Source organism: Camelina sativa, chromosome 7 (assembly GCF_000633955.1).
Source record: "Camelina sativa cultivar DH55 chromosome 7, Cs, whole genome shotgun sequence".
In the NCBI taxonomy this organism is placed as follows: domain Eukaryota; kingdom Viridiplantae; phylum Streptophyta; class Magnoliopsida; order Brassicales; family Brassicaceae; genus Camelina; species Camelina sativa.
In genome coordinates this window covers 7,588,989-7,604,796 of record NC_025691.1, presented here as the reverse complement: position 1 = coordinate 7,604,796, position 15,808 = coordinate 7,588,989, and positions in this window count along the sequence as shown.

Genomic DNA, 15,808 nt, shown 5'->3' with positions numbered 1-15,808 from the left:
AAAAAAAAAAAAAAAAAAAAAATTATTGTCACTAGGTTTGAATCTATATATTGCATGTTGACATGTTCGTAACAACTTTCATTGAAGGGTACATTTTGGTGTTATAATTTAGTTTGGTTAGTTAATGAAATAATCACGTTTTATTTGATACGATACACCAAATATTAAAAGGCTCATTTCCTCAACAACAATTAATTCATAACCAATGATTAGTCATTCGAATTTTATAATATTATATGAAAGACATGGAGTAAATAAATTATATATGGACATGGGACACATCTTATGATCTTAATATATCACATGGCTTGCTTTAAAAAATTGGATTTGTAGCTGCATAAGATTTATAGGTTTACACAAACACATGAATTAGTTTGCTTCCAAACTAAACATCACTAGGTTTTACCCTGTGGTACACCACCACTCTATTATTTTGTTGATATATATACTGTTAACGGTTGTAGGTAGAGTTTTGTAAAAACTCTTGATTCGCAAGTTGAGAACATACATTTTATGATTTGTTAGTTATGATTTAAGAATGAATGATCTGGCATATTCTTACTATGATTATGAATTGATATTATTGGATTAATAGTGTACATTTAAAGCTAATAATATCTTACCAAATATGTAATCGTTTATTAAACGCAAAATATATATTTTCTAAGATGTATTCATCTTGAATTAGTTGTTATATTATAGGGATGTGATTACATAAATTGGATTATCAATTCTTTTTGTCAAACTCGGTCTCAACAATTCGGCATGCAAATTAGATATTTCCTAAGATACAATGAGTATTAATTGACATTAATTGGATGTAAATAAGTATGCTATGGATTAAAAACCGGCCCAAAAATTCGGCAATCTTATAATGTTAGTTAAAAACCCAACCCGAAGTTGGCAAAAAGTGATGGCATCCTATTGTATTTCAAAAATGTATTCCGAGCTCTATATGTGGATATACATGTTTGGTTACAAATATCCTAAGACAATTTTTAGTATATATCCGTTTAGAAAAATTCAAATCACATTATATGCTGAAAAAAATCTAAAATTTTATTAACTTTATGTATTGAATAGTAATTAAAATAATTAAATATAAGATTAATAAAAATGAAAGAAGAATTATATTTTAATCTAACATATTTATTTAAATTAGATAGATATATTTTAGAAAATTAATATTATCAAATAAGGAAATGATTGTGTTTGGTTGTAAGGATTGTAGAATTTAGTTGAAACATGTTTGGATACAAAGATAAGAGAGGATGACACAAAAATGTACTTCAAAAATGTTAAGATAGATTAATACATGTACTTATACTACCAAAATTCTCCAGCATCTGCTTCTTACTAGTCATTATTTTCTTCAATGAAGTTTTATATACGTTACTGAATTCACTGATTTAGTCTAATCAACAAAGATTCTATCATTTTTGTATTTGCAATTCAATATACTAGATTAGGACCCGTGCTAGAGCACGGGTTAAAATTCTTTTTATTTCTATTATAATTTTAGAATAAAATATAATTTCTATGATTATTTTTAAAAGTTTTTGGGATAAAACATTATGCAATAAAATCATATGCTAAATATAATGACTTGAAAAAATACTTATTTTGTAAGTTTTATATTGTTAATTTTATAATTTTATGTATGAGAAATGGTTAGGTTTGTTGTTTGTTTTTATTTTAATTTTTGAACATGTTTGGTGATAGTTTTTTTAATATGACCGTGCTTAGGTAAAATTTTATTTTCAGTTGCACAATAAGCTCTCAGAATATATTTTTATTCATTTTTTACGCCTAAAAATATATTTTTATGCTTAACAATATATATTTTGTAACAATACATGGAATACTAATGATTTTATTTAGGAAATTGTATAAATCATTTGAATATTCTCTTTATGAATATTGTTTGGGATATTGTTAAGTGTATTTATGAATATTTTTTTTAACCAACCTATATTTAATGTATAACCTATTTTGTAATCAACTTATCAAAATTATATAGTTTACAAAAAAAAGTTCTGTACTTCCGTTTTATTATATAAAGGATCATAACATATTGAAACCAATTTATCATAAAAATTAGGAAGAAAATAGGGAAATGGTGATTGTATATATACCTTCGGTTTCTAAACCGTTTCATCTCTGTATATGTTTTCATCAATTTTTTCCTTTCTTTCTAAATTTTGGATTTAGATTCGAAGCATTATATTATTTCTTAAACGGAATATATAGAACGGGATGTGGAAACTTCGATGGAAGTTGAAATAAATGCAGAATCTGCAACATGAGTGAAGTTTTGTCAGAGTTATGATTAACTTGAATCTTGATCTTCTGCCTAGTTTTGAACTTTTGAACGAAAATTCCAGTTTGATCAAGGAATAAATGAGCTTATTAAATTCCGATTAGGGGAAAAAAAAAGAATGCATGGAAAAAAGATAAATAGTCATAAGCTAGTGACCCAACTCTAGGACGGTGCCTTTAGTTATTATTATACTCGTGAATCGGTAAATTTTGGATTTTAATCACCAATTTTCATAAACTTTCTGTTGACGTAACCATATAATATCAAAGTTTTGTTAACCACGCCTAAAGTTTTAGGTATGACATTTATTAAATTTCTAACCCTAAAGAAAAAATTCTAAATTTTCTCTATAATACCAAAATCTCTTATGCAATCTCTTTGTTTCGATGGGTTCAAATTCAAGCTTTGACACTGGTTGCATCGGTGAGTGTGGTGTGTCATCAATAGTGTAGAGAGAATTTGGGGTTTCCTTTCTTGGGTTATGGATTTATGATATTGGAATCGATTTAGGGATTTAGTTTCTACAATTTGGTAAACGATGTTACTTTTGGCGTTAAAAACATGGTCGTTTATGCAAAACAGTAGCATATAACATATAATTTACTCTGTTTTTGAGTTCTTTAACAGAGAAAAAACGACGTGCCTAAAACAGCGAGGTCAACAAAACTTTGATATTTTATGGTCAAGTCAACGAAAAGTTTGTGATTAAAATGACATCTTGAAAATTGGTGATTAAAACGTCCCAAATTTAAAAGTTGGGGATTTTTATGACATTTTTCCCAAAAATAAAACGACCAAGAGGCGCAAGACGCTAAGCAAATAGTACATCTTATCTTCTTCTTTTTTTTTTCCTTTTTTTTCAGCAAAAATAATTTATATAGATGAATTAACGTAATGTTTTTAAAAAAACTATTTTTTTTATGAATGGACTGATTCAATAGTTTTGAGCTTAAAATTACAATCTGACAACAGTTACAAAACAAAAAAAAATTCCGGCGAATAAAAACAGAGAAATAAAGTTGGTTAACGGAGGCAGAAGATCAGACCTACTAGCACCGACGAAACAAGCTCCACAACTTTGTGACTTCGACGCCGGATCTGGTTCTTTGACCGGAGTTTTCGAATCCTGTCGCACAACCATCACCAACGGCGATTCAAACCTACCACAAAGCTTTCAGAATATGTTAATCCTCCAACTCTCCGCCACCCAATGAACATCGTCTCCCCGACCTAGCAAATCGACATACCCGGACCCAAGCCCTTGGACTCCGAATCTATGTAACCAGAAAACTTTCCCGAGGTAAAACTAACTTCAGATCCGATCTGGTGGAAACAAAACGTGGAGACTAGAGAGAGGAGGAGGCTCTAAACAACCTCTCAACAGCCATAGCCCATGCAAGCCGTCAAGATCCTAAATGGATCTACCATTAACCACCATAACACTCACCGAAAAACCCACCTATCCCCATGTGTCTTCCGCCGCTGCCACTGCCGCAGCCACTGATCCTGATGGTTGAACCGTGAAAGACTTCTCTGCATCTCCTATGGTATCTTCAAACCAGGATGAACCAGATCCGAAGCTTTTCGACCATCGGGATAAGGCCACAGCTGAAACGCATGCCGGAAAGACAACACCACTCCAGTGATGGAGAAGAAAGCTTTCCTCCCTCCTGTTGCATCTTGAATCCCAGTCTTTCAGTGAAACGCAGCCCAACCTTACCTGAAAATCGACAACAAATCAACCGCCTCAGATGGAGTGAGAGAAGACAAATCTGATGCAAGAGCATCAAACCACCACCTGAGATCTATAACGATAAATTCCCAGCCCCTCACTTCTCCACCAAGCCAACGAACCCACCAAAGAAACAAATCGACACACGCTGTCGCGAAACCTAGATTCGCCATATCTATCCCCAGATTTGATGTCGTCCTCAAGCCTCTTCATCGAGTCGTCACCAGTGATCACCACCACACGAGACTCCACTTCACACGCCGAGAAGCTCACCGAAAACTACCATCTAGAGAAACTCAACCGAAGTCGAAGGACGACATTACAGAGGCGAAACCGACGCCGGAAAGAACAAAGGAACCATAAAAGAAGAAGAAAAAGAGCCTTTGTCGGCGCCGGAAGGGCAAACCGGAGAGGCAACCGGCTCAGATCTAAGTTTGGTTTTTAAAGAGAAGGGAGAGAAAAGTTTTTAGAGAGAGGCAACCAGTTTAGATCTCAGATGAGTTAACGTAATCGTTATACACAACTGGCTTGAGAGCCATGGTTGAGACAAAAAACACCCTGACTTAAAAATATTTGAATTACAACCAAACTTTGCTAACAGATGAGCAACATTATTACAATTCCTGGATGAATAAACATATTGAATCTTTTGAAATAGAGATGACCAATACTTAATGTCCTTGTTGATACCTTCAATGCTTGTGTTAAAAAGCTCTTTGTTAAGCATTTTTGTAAATGTGCCATTGTCACCCTCAAAAACAACACTGGTTAGTCCTCAGATCCAGGTTTGTTGAATTGCCACTAGTAAGGCCTTGGCTTCTGCTTCCAATGGGGATGATGTATAGCCTAGAACTGAAGCTCCCCAGCCTTGAGAAACTCCATCATGATCACGAAGTATCCAACAACATTTTTCTTGGTTAGTAGAAGGATCGAAAGAATCATCATAATTACACTTAGTAAAGGGTTGTGAAGGTCTTATCCATTTTTTTCATTGCTTGTTGAGTTACTTGATCTCTTATTTCATTACCTTGTTCCAAATAACGTGAAAATTCTCGAACATCTGATTGTTACCGTAGAACAATAGTTTTCGGATTTTCATGCATACCATCAAAGATGAATTTGTTTATGGTTTTCGAAAGTGCCATAAAAACAAAAAAAAGGAAAATATATTATGTTAGATGGAGTGTTTTTAGCATGATGATAGTCAAATAAAGCTTCAATGAAGGATTCAGAGTCCATATATGAGGACTAGATGAAAGGAGCATGAATATTTGATAGTTGCCATATTGATTCAACATATGGGCACATAAAGAGGATGTGTTCAATGGTTTTGTTACTCTGAAAACATCTAGAAAATATCGGATCTAGATTCATTCCATGGGTGGCTAAAAGTGTAATTGTAGGTAGTGATTTTGAAAGAATACACCAGAGAAAGTGTTTCAAATCTTCTGCTTCAATGTTGTTGATCCATGAGGATAGGTGGAAGACCATTTGGTTGGTTTGGATTGTGCATAGATAACCAATATCATGAACGAACCGTATAATTACCCGAGTTTGTATAATGCCATATAATTTTATGTGGGTGTTCAGTGCGAGACAGATAAATATGAATGATGTGTTCCTGATCTTCGTCGATGATGTTTCCTCTGATTTTGTTATTGTCCCTATAGCGACAAGTACTCCGTGAAGAGATAAGGTTTCTGAGATGAAATCTATTGTCTGGAAGAGAGCTATGAATTGGTTGTGGAGGGTGAGTTAATGTAATGTTGTCATGGTTCACCCGAACTGTTTTACCATTACTAATAGTACAATAGTACACCTTATGTTCTATTTTATAAGTTTTTTTTGTTAAAAACACAAAATCTTAAAGAACTATAAATGTATTTTTATTTTTACATGACATAATATTATTTCATATTTATTTAAAAGAGTTTAACCAATTAGATAAAACACTACAGAATACAAATGATCATAATATACTAAATAAACATAAATAATGTATTGAAATTTGAAAAAAATCTTTTAAAATGGAACAAACATAAAAAGCTGAAAGGTCTTATAATTTGGAATATAGGAAGTATATGATAAGCAAAAATGGTCATATTAGCATAAGGAACTCATTGGATAAAATATTTACCATTATTTATGTTGGGTAAAATTTTAACCCTTAAAATAATATTGGAGAAAGTCAAATATAAGTTCATGAAACTCTATAACTAATTGAAAAGATAAAGAATATACCAACAATTTCCAAGGTTAAAAAATAGTTCTAATTATTATTAATTCCCAAAATCATTTTCCGATCATTAATCATTGACCTTAATAAAAACCAATATTCGGGATGATCAGAAACCGTTAATCAAAATTTAATCCCATGAGATTAAGGATAGAGAAAAATTCTTTATGAAAAGAGAACTTAACTCGACACAACAACACATGAAATTGAGAGCAAAAGCAAGAGATTAAACGGAAACTTCAGAATGACAACGTGTAATTTCTTAAAGTGATTAGGATTGAAAGATTGATTAGTTGTCTTGTTATCCCAGAAAATTAAATATTAGATATATATCGGCTTTTGTATGCGTTATGGATATTTTTTTATCAATAAAAACTAATGTTATTTGATATTTGTTTTGTGGTTTTGCATAAATTCTTGTGAAGAGATTAAAATTGCTTGGAAAATATAATCGTATAATTATTTGTATATTTTTGGCTTGATTATCTGTTTGATCTTTCATCTTTTCCTTGTATTTTACTTAGCTTTGGAAAAAAATAAATTAAAATTAAACTTGTTTGTCTTACCTAAATTGATTTTTGACACTTATGGCGAGTTCTTTTCATCATTGTGACTGATCCATTATGTCTATCTTTGTTTGTAGTATAAATTTTTTGGGGGGAAAAATCCTACACGGCATTGTTCTTGTTTGAATTAGCCTCGATTCATCACGAGTTACTAAGTACCCTAAGAATTCTCCTGAAGCTATTCCAGCAAAATATTTGGTCCGGTTTAGTTTCATTTGGTATTAGATAGATTATAGTAAAATACTTTCAAATGAGACTTGGTATGTACATGCTTTTATTAGACGATTTTACAAACATGTCAAACTTTTTTTTTTATCTAAACTAAAACAGTCGTCAGTTCTTATTTGACTTTTATACATACATTATCGTTTAGATAAATTAATACTAAGACAAGCATTTAAAAAGTTGGTTGTTTGATGGATAACGACGGAACATCTATAAATGCAGTCAACTAGGCTGCTTGAAAACACATAATTTTCACAAAATAAATACAATTTTTTGTAATTAGAAGTCTTCTTCTACTGTTTTTGTTTATTTTTTTTTGTTAAAAGGGTTTGAAGTCTTCTACTGATTAGTGAGGTTTACTTTGACTTCCGTGATATATCGGACTCGTGACTAAGATTTATAAAATGAGGTGACGACATTATTATTAGTCAAGCAAAACGACTTGGTCCGAGTTTGTTCATTAATTATTTGAGAAATCGCCGTTATTGTCCCAATAAATACACACATTCATATAGTGTATTATACAATGATAAAAATGCAAAATAAATAGTGACAAAGATTGATACCAAACCCACTAATAATATTCTCCACGTTCTTGAGTACTCTAAAAATATCTGCCTGGTCAACGCTTATGACACTTGTCCAGTATAATTGTAAGTAAACACTCTTCAGTTTTATGACAAGTAAAAAAAATACTCATGTTTTCACTTTTTTTTTCCTCAAAATATTTTTAGCATTTACATTGCTTTAAAATATAAGATAACTCAACCTGAAATTAGGATAATTATTCAATGTTTATCTTATTATAGTTATTCAATGATTATATTATTTTTATAGATGAATGGAAAAATTATTCTCAATTATTATTGAACAATAATTCTAGTACTTACATGCGTATAGGGGCTCAAATAATTGAATTATTGAGTGCAAAAATAAATATGGACAATATTTCCATTGAAAGGGAAAATTATTCGAATTTATTTTGTTATTTCATATTAGAACTATATACGTCATATATTAACAAAAGCTTTATATATTGGTAATTTTCAACTCTTTATTTTTATTTTTTGTTCTCATTTTGGATTCTTTGATCCCAATGAAAGATTCTAACGATGTAGTATGTACACTATTAGCTCGTTGGTGTTTCGTCGCCATATAAATACCATAGTTGTCCATATATACCATCGCATTGTTCTTAAAGCTATCTACTAAACTTTCATCTTACGTATACAAAACACATAACAAAATAATAAACTAAATGGCTATTTTGTGGGGGTTTCTGGTTATGACATCGACAAATTAATTTGCCATAATTACAAATTAGATGCAATTGTTTGTACATTTACATGCACGTGGGGAGCTAGCTTATACTAAGTCTACTCACTTGTTTATTTTTGTTCATTTAATTCTTTCGTAGTCCATACTGAGTCAATTTGATTTTTCTCTTTCGTATAAAATATTCAGTACATGATTATACATAACAATCAATAAATGACTACACCCCTAATCGAGGGTTCCCATCTGTATTTTCATAACCATAACAATTTCAAAAAAATTCTAATAAAGGTCGAACATGCTGCATGTGGTCACGTTTTATAGATTAGACATGATAATGGAAAATCATTCGTATACACAGAAAAAGCAAGACATTATATTCGGCTCATCAGGGAATACTGTAGGAATGCCATTGACGTAGTTTATTGTTGATAGAAAATATTTAAATCTGGAAGATGATATATATATATATATATATATATATATAGTTTACAAAGTAAATATTCTCCTACAAAGTAAATGCAGTACCACCATCATTCACATAAATACTTTTTATTAATACTGAAAACACTATAAAATTACAATAAACCGCAATATACTTTTGATATGGATGTACGTTGACAAAAAATAAAAATATACTTATAGTTAGTATTATCAATTATGTAGGTCACGGACAGACATTGTCGCATAGACTAAATCGAACATACGTAATTTAGCATCATAGTAACGAGACGGGACTGAATTTAGTATTTACGTTTGTTTAATCTGTTCTGGTAGCAGGTGCGTCCTTCATTCACTTTCGATAATTATAAGAATTTAAATTGTATCTAATCGTTGAGATACAAGTCAACGCGACTGAACATATTAAAAATTGTTAAAGAATATACATCCTACAAAAATTCAAGTCTCTGCATAAAACTATTTTCAATTGCCAAAATTATTTGAAGTTTCAATAGAAAAATAATTACCAAAACTATACGGTGAATTATATAATACCTTTAATACTCTGTTAAAAAAAATATATACCTTCGTACTAGATTGTTGTCCACGCGATGCATGAATGATGTATTTTTTGTTGTTTATATTTTTTAATTGATTTGTGATTATGATAGATCTAATCATATACATGATTTGATTTAATTGTTTGATATACATACTATATAGTAGATGTGATTGTTTATATATGACCGCAAATTAGTCATTTTTGTTCTTTGAAATGTTGAATATATATAGTTATTATTAAAAATAAAATCTTGTTCATCTTGTTATAAAAAACATTTTCTTTTCCAAAAAGACTGGATAAAGACAACAAATTTCATGTTGCTAAAAATTCCTAAAATATATCTGTCATGATTTACATATTTAGTATCTAATATCACTTTTTTTTATAGAGAATTTTCCTCAAACAGTTTTCTAACATCATAAAACTGAAAACATATTACATATAATTAAGTACTTTTCAACTAATTTTATCGATAATATTTTGCATTTAGTAACATCTTACATATACATCTTTAATATTTTAAAAGAACAAAGTAAACTAACAAGAAAATAAGCAAAATATAAACAAATCATAAGTAAAATACTTGTACACATGTGTTTTTATAACAAATAAAATAGACTCAGAAATGTCATACCATTTCTTTTTTATTGTCACGTTAGCATTTTGTTAGTTATTAAAAATGTATATTTGTAAAAAAATTTAATATAAGTTTTCAAGTTTCATGTGCTATGCCTTATTTGAATCTTTTGAATAGCCTTGGGCAAAAAACACAGACCCGAAAACCCGAACCGTACCGACCCAAAAAACACGGTTCGGTTCGGACTCGGATATAGGTATTTTACACTGATGGGTCCTATATATGTGTACCCGCGGGTATCGGTTTGGTTTCGGGTTTTACCCGATACCCGACACACAGACCCAAAAACCCGACAATACACAAACCTCTTAATATGATTTAGCCCCTTAGGGTTACTTTTACACATTCCAACAGCCGATTAAGTTTCCTACTTACTTTTGTCGATTGAGTTTCTTGCATTTATTCGATATGCAGTATCTTCTTGTTGATTTTATCAATTTTTTTTTTACCTTCCAACACAAATCTAGAAGTAGAAGCTCCATTATATACCATCTCTAATCACTTCTCCACCATCGGCGTTGTCCAGAAACGAAAATCAATCAGAGGTATTAACTTCTCACTTCTAATTCTGAGTTTTGATTTTACTTCTTCATTTGATTATAGTTCAGTAACTTCAGCTCTTCATTGTGAAATGTGAAAACTTTGATTTTTGATTTCTTTGAACTTTAAAGCTTATGGGTTATGCTTTTTGTCTTTTTGATTTCTTTGAAAACTTTTGCTTCATGGTCGTAAGATGATGAGTTCTTGATTGAATAAAGTTTGCTTCATGATTGTTTTTCATTTTTAATTTTATGCAGATGGCCTCTTCTGATCCTACAACCACTAATACTCCGATGAGTGATGTTGATGGTGATGAATCAAATGAGATTGATCTGACGACGGACGATGATGTTGCAACACCTGCTTCCGCAAAGAGAACCAAGAGGAAAGGGAAAGAGAAAGAATCTGAAGGAGGTGGACTAGGTGGTTCTAAGCCGAAAAAGAAGACATGGTCTTGGGTTTGGAATCATTTCACCAAACTTGAAACTTGTAAGCAATCCAGACCTATGTAATTGCAATTACTGTGGTAAAGAATTGGCGTGTCCAAGCAAATCTGGAACCTCCACTTTGAAGAAGCATGTTCTAAACACTTGCAAATCATACCAGGTATGGTTAAGTGCTAACAAAGACAGTACTCAAACTGTTTTGACTCCTGATGGTGCTGATGGTTCTATTAGAGTGAGTAAGGTTAGTGAAGCAGTGTTTAGGGAAGCTACAAATGAGATGCTAGTGTTGGCTGAGTTGCCATTATATTTTGTTGAATGCATAGCTTGGAGACATTTCTGCTCCAAAGTTAAATTGTATAAGCCTCACTCTCGGCGAACTGCTACAAGAGACATTGTTGAGCTTTATTTGTAGAAAAAAGCAGCTATGAAGAAGATTCTTGGCAATAACAAGCAGAGGCTGTCCTTGAATACAGATATATGGGTTTGTCCTACTATTTCAGCCAGCTATATGGTTGTAACAGCTCATTTTGTTGATCATACATGGCAGTTAAGGAAGATTATAATAGGATTCAAACATGTTTGTGATCATAAGGGAGGAATAATCTGTGATGTTCTTATTCAGGTTTTAGGTGAGTGGGATATAAAGAGAGTATTCTGCATCACTGTTGATAATGCTACGGCTAATAGTTCTGCCATGACTAAGTTTAAAGCAGCAATGTTGCAGAGAGGAGATGATGCATTGATACTGAAAGGTGAGTACTTGCATTTGAGATGTGCTACTCACATTTTGAATTTGGTTGTGAAGGATGGTTTGACAGAGGTTGATCACAGTGTGGCTGCTATTCGGAATGGAATCCAGTATGTGAGGTCTTCAACAAATAGACTGAAATCATTTGATTTCAGAGTTGAAACAGGGAATATGAGGAGGGGAAGTGTACTGTTAGATGTGAAGACAATATGGAATTCAACATATCTCATGCTAGAACAAACTCTGAAGTTCAGATCGGCATTTGAGAGGATGGAGGCTGAAGAGAAACCATATAACGACTATTTTCTGGAATAATTGGATGGTAGTAAAAGGATTGGACCTGCGGTTAAAAAAGATTTGGATGATCTTGAAATATTTGCTCAAATTCTTGGCATATTCTACAAATCTACATTGGTTCTTTCAGCTTCTACCTCTGTTGCATCTCATAAGCTCTACAATGAGATAGTCTTCATTACTAAAAACTTAACTTCGATGAGCACACAGATAGTTGATCAAAAACTGAAGACTAAGGCATCATCTATGTTATCAAAGCTGGACAAGTATTGGAATCCATTTGGAGAAAAGGCAGAAATGAATAGGCTTGTGATGGTAGCAAGCGTTTTTGATCCAAGGAAGAAAATGAAGTTTGCTGAGCTATGTNAAAGCTATCTACTAAACTTTCATCTTACGTATACAAAACACATAACAAAATAATAAACTAAATGGCTATTTTGTGGGGGTTTCTGGTTATGACATCGACAAATTAATTTGCCATAATTACAAATTAGATGCAATTGTTTGTACATTTACATGCACGTGGGGAGCTAGCTTATACTAAGTCTACTCACTTGTTTATTTTTGTTCATTTAATTCTTTCGTAGTCCATACTGAGTCAATTTGATTTTTCTCTTTCGTATAAAATATTCAGTACATGATTATACATAACAATCAATAAATGACTACACCCCTAATCGAGGGTTCCCATCTGTATTTTCATAACCATAACAATTTCAAAAAAATTCTAATAAAGGTCGAACATGCTGCATGTGGTCACGTTTTATAGATTAGACATGATAATGGAAAATCATTCGTATACACAGAAAAAGCAAGACATTATATTCGGCTCATCAGGGAATACTGTAGGAATGCCATTGACGTAGTTTATTGTTGATAGAAAATATTTAAATCTGGAAGATGATATATATATATATATATATATATATATAGTTTACAAAGTAAATATTCTCCTACAAAGTAAATGCAGTACCACCATCATTCACATAAATACTTTTTATTAATACTGAAAACACTATAAAATTACAATAAACCGCAATATACTTTTGATATGGATGTACGTTGACAAAAAATAAAAATATACTTATAGTTAGTATTATCAATTATGTAGGTCACGGACAGACATTGTCGCATAGACTAAATCGAACATACGTAATTTAGCATCATAGTAACGAGACGGGACTGAATTTAGTATTTACGTTTGTTTAATCTGTTCTGGTAGCAGGTGCGTCCTTCATTCACTTTCGATAATTATAAGAATTTAAATTGTATCTAATCGTTGAGATACAAGTCAACGCGACTGAACATATTAAAAATTGTTAAAGAATATACATCCTACAAAAATTCAAGTCTCTGCATAAAACTATTTTCAATTGCCAAAATTATTTGAAGTTTCAATAGAAAAATAATTACCAAAACTATACGGTGAATTATATAATACCTTTAATACTCTGTTAAAAAAAATATATACCTTCGTACTAGATTGTTGTCCACGCGATGCATGAATGATGTATTTTTTGTTGTTTATATTTTTTAATTGATTTGTGATTATGATAGATCTAATCATATACATGATTTGATTTAATTGTTTGATATACATACTATATAGTAGATGTGATTGTTTATATATGACCGCAAATTAGTCATTTTTGTTCTTTGAAATGTTGAATATATATAGTTATTATTAAAAATAAAATCTTGTTCATCTTGTTATAAAAAACATTTTCTTTTCCAAAAAGACTGGATAAAGACAACAAATTTCATGTTGCTAAAAATTCCTAAAATATATCTGTCATGATTTACATATTTAGTATCTAATATCACTTTTTTTTATAGAGAATTTTCCTCAAACAGTTTTCTAACATCATAAAACTGAAAACATATTACATATAATTAAGTACTTTTCAACTAATTTTATCGATAATATTTTGCATTTAGTAACATCTTACATATACATCTTTAATATTTTAAAAGAACAAAGTAAACTAACAAGAAAATAAGCAAAATATAAACAAATCATAAGTAAAATACTTGTACACATGTGTTTTTATAACAAATAAAATAGACTCAGAAATGTCATACCATTTCTTTTTTATTGTCACGTTAGCATTTTGTTAGTTATTAAAAATGTATATTTGTAAAAAAATTTAATATAAGTTTTCAAGTTTCATGTGCTATGCCTTATTTGAATCTTTTGAATAGCCTTGGGCAAAAAACACAGACCCGAAAACCCGAACCGTACCGACCCAAAAAACACGGTTCGGTTCGGACTCGGATATAGGTATTTTACACTGATGGGTCCTATATATGTGTACCCGCGGGTATCGGTTTGGTTTCGGGTTTTACCCGATACCCGACACACAGACCCAAAAACCCGACAATACACAAACCTCTTAATATGATTTAGCCCCTTAGGGTTACTTTTACACATTCCAACAGCCGATTAAGTTTCCTACTTACTTTTGTCGATTGAGTTTCTTGCATTTATTCGATATGCAGTATCTTCTTGTTGATTTTATCAATTTTTTTTTTACCTTCCAACACAAATCTAGAAGTAGAAGCTCCATTATATACCATCTCTAATCACTTCTCCACCATCGGCGTTGTCCAGAAACGAAAATCAATCAGAGGTATTAACTTCTCACTTCTAATTCTGAGTTTTGATTTTACTTCTTCATTTGATTATAGTTCAGTAACTTCAGCTCTTCATTGTGAAATGTGAAAACTTTGATTTTTGATTTCTTTGAACTTTAAAGCTTATGGGTTATGCTTTTTGTCTTTTTGATTTCTTTGAAAACTTTTGCTTCATGGTCGTAAGATGATGAGTTCTTGATTGAATAAAGTTTGCTTCATGATTGTTTTTCATTTTTAATTTTATGCAGATGGCCTCTTCTGATCCTACAACCACTAATACTCCGATGAGTGATGTTGATGGTGATGAATCAAATGAGATTGATCTGACGACGGACGATGATGTTGCAACACCTGCTTCCGCAAAGAGAACCAAGAGGAAAGGGAAAGAGAAAGAATCTGAAGGAGGTGGACTAGGTGGTTCTAAGCCGAAAAAGAAGACATGGTCTTGGGTTTGGAATCATTTCACCAAACTTGAAACTTGTAAGCAATCCAGACCTATGTAATTGCAATTACTGTGGTAAAGAATTGGCGTGTCCAAGCAAATCTGGAACCTCCACTTTGAAGAAGCATGTTCTAAACACTTGCAAATCATACCAGGTATGGTTAAGTGCTAACAAAGACAGTACTCAAACTGTTTTGACTCCTGATGGTGCTGATGGTTCTATTAGAGTGAGTAAGGTTAGTGAAGCAGTGTTTAGGGAAGCTACAAATGAGATGCTAGTGTTGGCTGAGTTGCCATTATATTTTGTTGAATGCATAGCTTGGAGACATTTCTGCTCCAAAGTTAAATTGTATAAGCCTCACTCTCGGCGAACTGCTACAAGAGACATTGTTGAGCTTTATTTGTAGAAAAAAGCAGCTATGAAGAAGATTCTTGGCAATAACAAGCAGAGGCTGTCCTTGAATACAGATATATGGGTTTGTCCTACTATTTCAGCCAGCTATATGGTTGTAACAGCTCATTTTGTTGATCATACATGGCAGTTAAGGAAGATTATAATAGGATTCAAACATGTTTGTGATCATAAGGGAGGAATAATCTGTGATGTTCTTATTCAGGTTTTAGGTGAGTGGGATATAAAGAGAGTATTCTGCATCACTGTTGATAATGCTACGGCTAATAGTTCTGCCATGACTAAGTTTAAAGCAGCA